Raw genomic sequence first — 5,173 nt, 5'->3', positions numbered from 1 at the left:
TGACAGGATATAAACTTCATAAAGGACACAAACACAATTAAAGATTTTTTTAAAAAAGCTGAAGGTAATACATGATTAAAACATTAGCGCTCGTTGTTTTAAATGTGTTTTCTTTGTATCTCCCATGGGATCCAGTGAACTGGGCAAAGGAAGTTCTGGCTCTTTCCTTCCTTCCCCAGGGGACTAGGAGGGGGAGGAGCCTCAGCCAATGGAGAAAATAGAGGCTTTGCTCTGTAGCTCCTGTGCGATTGAGAGAGCCTAGCAAAGCAAGCTATTCCTCCCCACCTTCCTCCCCAAGGGAGGAACCTCAGATTATGGAGAAAATAGAGGCTGAAGCTCTATTTGCCAGGCTTGCTCTATCCTGTGCAATTGAGCAAGCCTGGCAAAGCAAACTGTGATGCAGAAGGAAGCCAGAGAGAGGGCGAAGAAAGCAGATGACAGTCAATTGCTGGGGGTTTGATAGGAGCCTTCTGGGGGGGCCTGACTCGCCCCCCAGGCCACATGTTTGACACTTCTGCTCTAGCATTATGTGATGTGGAAGACCTTTACTGACACCCCACTGCCAATAGGATCACCAGATCCCCTTTGGATTCTAGCAGGAGGTGGGGTGCCAACTCCAGGCTGGGAAACTCCAGGAAGTTTGAGGGCAGAGCCTGGGATGGACATGGGCCTCTGTCAGGTACAATTGCTTAGATTCCCCCCTCCAAAGCATCTATTCTCTACAGAGGAACTGATCTCTGTAGTCTAGAGATGACAGAGTTGGCCACCTCCAGATGTAGCCTGGAGATCTCCCGCTTTTACAACTGATCTCCAGCTGGCAGAGATCAGCTTCCCCAGAGAAAATAGCTGCTTTGAAGGGTGGACTCTATGGCATTGTACCATGCAGAGACCCCTGCCCTTTCCTGACTTCACCCCCAACATCTCCAGGTATTTTCCAACACAGACCTGGCAACCCCTTGAGATGTTATTCAGGGGGATCCCCAGGTCCCACCTCCAGATGGGAGATGAAGATCTCCCAGAATTACAACTGATATAACTGAGAGCCAATTTGGTGTAGTGGTTAAGTGTGCGGACTCTTATCTGAGAGAACTGGATTTGATTCCCCATTCCTCCACTTACAACGGCTGGAATGGCCTTGGGCCAGCCATAGCTATTGCAGGAGTTGTCCTTGAAAGGGCAGATGCTGTGAGAGCCCTCTCAGCCCCACCCTCCTCACAGGGTGTCTGTTGTGGGGGAAGAAGATATAGGAGATTGTAAGCCGCTCTGAGTCTCTGATTCAGAAAGAAGGGCAGGGTATGAATCTGCAGTCTTCTTTTTCTTCTTTCCAGACTATAGAGGACGGTTCCCTTGGAGAAAATGACTGGCCTTATTTCCCCCTGAGACCCCTCCTCTCCCCAAACCCTGCCCAGGGGTCCCAGGAGAACCCCAGGCTTCACCTGGAGGTTCATAACCTGAGATGAGGCACATGGAGTAGGACCTTTGATGCCAGTCTAAATTTGCCAGATAAGTTCATATGGGATCATAAAACTTTTCTAGCACTCCCAAGGCACTCATGACTTTACTAGGGAAAGGGGGGGAAATCAGCCTGTTCAATTGCATATGGAAACAGATTAGCATACCTTTTCCTTCAGAGTTGCAGGATTAATATCAGGGCCTTTTTAGTGATGGCATGTATTCCAGAGAGGCTCATTAGGAAGATTTCTTAACTTTCAGAAAAAAGACTATCCCAACAGATGTTGAAAAGAGGTGTTGGACATCACTTGACTGCAACTGAAAAGATGTTTTCCTTTTTATTGGAGAAATTATCTGTTGGTAAAAGTTGGTGCTATCCCTGCTGTTTTGTGTTTTGCTAGTTATTTCTGCTGGTTTAGGATATTTGATGTTAGAGAGGTGTTTTCGTTACAAACCAGGGGGTGGGAAGATTGAAACAGCCCATTTGTTTCATTGGTTCTGGTTATAGAGATTTAGAGTGGAAATGAGAAATGAATAAGATTCAGGGCTTTTTTTTGTAGATAAAAACCAGCAGGAACTCATTTGCATCTTAGGTTACACCCCCTGACATCACCATTGTTTTGTGCAGGGCTTTTTTGGTAGGAAAAAACCCAGAAGGAACTCATTTGCATATTAGGCCACACCCCCTGATGCCAAGATAGATAGATAGATAGATAGATAGATAGATAGATAGATAGATAGATAGATAGATAGATAGATAGATAGATAGATAAATTTATTGTCATTGTTCTCAACAAAAAGAGAGCAACGAAATGAGGTGCTCTTCCACAAACATACCAACACATCAAACACACATATTCATAAACCATTTAAATACATCTAAAACCATTTAAACCATTAAAACCATTTAAACCATTTAAATACATCTAAAACAGATAAACATTCATAAAACCATTAAAACCATTTAAACCATTAAATACATCTAAAACAGATAATCCTTCATAACCCTGCATTTAACCTAACCACAGCACTTGGATAGAAACTGTCCTTAAATTTGTTTGTCCTAGCCTTCAACACTCTATATCGTCTACCTGACGGTAAGATCTCAAATAGCAAATGGCCCAGATGTGAAGGGTCCCTTAGGATCATTTGTATCTTCCTTTTACATCCCATATTATACAGATCCAGCCAGAACTGTATTCCTGTGCATTCCTGCTCAAGAAAAAGCCCTGGTAAGATTCATCCATACCTCACTGCCTCTTCCATCTCTCTGCACGCTGCACTTACTATGCTGACACTAGGCTGCTGGTGGTGGTCAGGCTTTCAGCGTGAGAGTTCAGTCAGATAGACAGCCAAGTAACCTTGGAGGCAAACAGGTGGAAACATAATCTGATGCTACCATGCAGTGCCTTGGACACCCTGAGAACTACATTTCCCAGAATGCATTAGAAAGAGAAGCTCAAATGCTTCAGAAATAACATCTGAGGCACTGTAGGAGGCAGGTGGAGAGAGATTCTCATTCAGCCTAATTCTAATTCATCCTATCTTCCCAGCTGTCTGTCTCTCTAGCTAGAGAGCACTGCAGCAAGCATGAATAGTTGCAGCTCTTGTGGCTGTGCACTTGTATTGCGGAGTGAGAGGACAGGTATCATTCGCATTGTAACTGAAGAAAACAAACATGTATAGTGACACATATAATGAAAGGAAAATAATATTTTGCTGTGAAAATGGGGGAAGGTACAGACCTCTATTCAGTAGTAGTAATTCTATAGCTGTTTTGCACCTTATCACTCTATTGTTGACATATTTTGCACTTATCGCTTTATTGTTGACATGGTCCCATCCACGGATACTTAAATAGAGATACTGGAGCCTCGAACATGCAGGAGAAATCTTTCTACAAACCGGAGAAAAGCCTCAGGCTTGCAGGAAAATCTGAACTCTCAAGTAAATAAATCTTGTAAAAATGATACCCTCTGAGATCTCAGTGGCCATTGTAGGGGTTGCTAAATCACTATAACAATATTGACAGCTTTCCAGCCTTGGTTTCAATAAAAGGCAGGCTGCAGAGGACACTGCTCAGTTAATATTATTTTGCCTCCCAGTCTTTCCCTGCTCCTAGGGATGCCAGACCCCCGCAGTCCAGGGCAGGGGTTCCCCTGATTTTTCAGGCTTCTGTGAACCACCAGCCAGCTGGTTGACTGGGAAAGCCCCGCTCCCAAACAGGGACATCTCACGGCAATGTCTGCAATGTTATGACATCACACGGAAGTGATGTTATCACTTTGGGACAATGCATGGCAAAGCTCTGCTTTTTGGGCAAAACTCTATAGTTTTAGGCCCCAAACCCATTGAGTTTGCCCATGATGCAGAGCATCACCCACCCCTGGAATGCTCCCCAAATCCCCCCTCTGGCAAGCTAAGGGGACTTGTCAACCCTACCTGTTCTCCTTTCTCCTGTCTGGAGGGAAAACTCATCAGGCCAGGCCCATCAGCAACCAACAGACAAATTGATACTGGGCAAGATGCTCAACTCACCCAGCTGTGGCGGTGCCCAGGGCATTTTTTTGTAGCAGAAACACCTTTGCATATTGGACCACACCCCTCTTATGTAGCCAATCCTCCAAGAGCTGGCAGGGCTCTTTGTATAGGGCCTACTGTAAGCTCTTAGGGGATTGGCTACATCAGGGGTGTAGCCTAATATGCAAAGGAGCTCCTGCTACAAAATGAACCCTGGCAGTGGAACTTGCTGCAGCACAACTTGCATGGGCATCCACACAACCTATGCAACTTGCCCAGGGCCAGCAATGACTGCCATACAACTCACCCAAACAACTTGCTGCTTTTCCACTTTTGCTGCTTGGTCAGATTTTTCTCAGTGAAGAGCTGCCAAGGGAGGAAGGAAAGGAAGCTGGGAGCCGGAGTGGTATAGTGGTTACAGTGTCAGACCAAGATCTGCCTACCTGAAGAACAAATTGTACCTTCTCATTTTAGCAGATATAAGGAAAATATTAGCTTTGCTTATGAGAGATCCCTCTTCTGAGGCTTTTTGCGAAGTGCGCTTACATCGAGTGCCTTATGACATACCAGCTTGATTCACAGTCATGAAATTGAATACGGCTGGAGTAATACGAACTTGGAAATGCAACATAAGAGCAAAAATCCATATCAAATTGGACCTCTCCCCCCACTCTCAACTTGGCCGTAATTCACACAGCTCTATGGATCACACTTGTATGTTTAGTTCCACTCAAGGAACAAGGGAAGGCGGTCTTGTAATTCAATTAGCGAGCCTCGGGGAAAGCTTCTTAGGGCCCTGCCTGGTGTTCCCTTGGGGCAATGCTATGGGGCAGCTTCTTCCTGCTTGGCTGTGTGAAGGCTAGAATAAGGAGGGCGGTGGCTCAATGGTAGAGCATCTGCTTCGTAAGCAGAAGGTCCCAGGTTCAATCCCCGGCATCTCCAACTAAAAAGGATTCAGGCAAGTAGGCGTGAAAAACTTCATCTCAAGACCCTGGAGAGCCTCTGCCAGTCTTAGTAGACAATACTGACGTTGATGGACCGAGGGCCTGATTCAGTATAAGGCAGCTTCATATATTTATGTGTTCAAGGATGCTTCCCATTCCAGATTTTTGATTTCTGAATTACCTGGTCTTGTTTCCAAAGTGGAACCAACACATTAGGGATCGTCTTATTGTTCCATTTTCCGGATGTTGTACCCAGT

General features: G+C 45.2%; 1 non-coding gene across 1 annotated transcript; it reads left to right on the top strand.

The window, feature by feature from the left end:
* Nucleotides 1-4,845: 4,845 nt before the first annotated feature.
* TRNAT-CGU (transfer RNA threonine (anticodon CGU)) lies at nucleotides 4,846-4,914 on the top strand. Its single transcript has one exon. It is a non-coding gene; the product is annotated as a tRNA-Thr (tRNA).
* Nucleotides 4,915-5,173: the final 259 nt, after the last annotated feature.

The sequence above is a fragment of the Heteronotia binoei genome, chromosome 18 (genome assembly GCF_032191835.1).
Source record: "Heteronotia binoei isolate CCM8104 ecotype False Entrance Well chromosome 18, APGP_CSIRO_Hbin_v1, whole genome shotgun sequence".
In the NCBI taxonomy this organism is placed as follows: Eukaryota; Metazoa; Chordata; class Lepidosauria; order Squamata; family Gekkonidae; genus Heteronotia; species Heteronotia binoei.
Note: the sequence above shows the minus strand (reverse complement) of the source record. Positions and strands in the feature narration are given on the sequence as shown.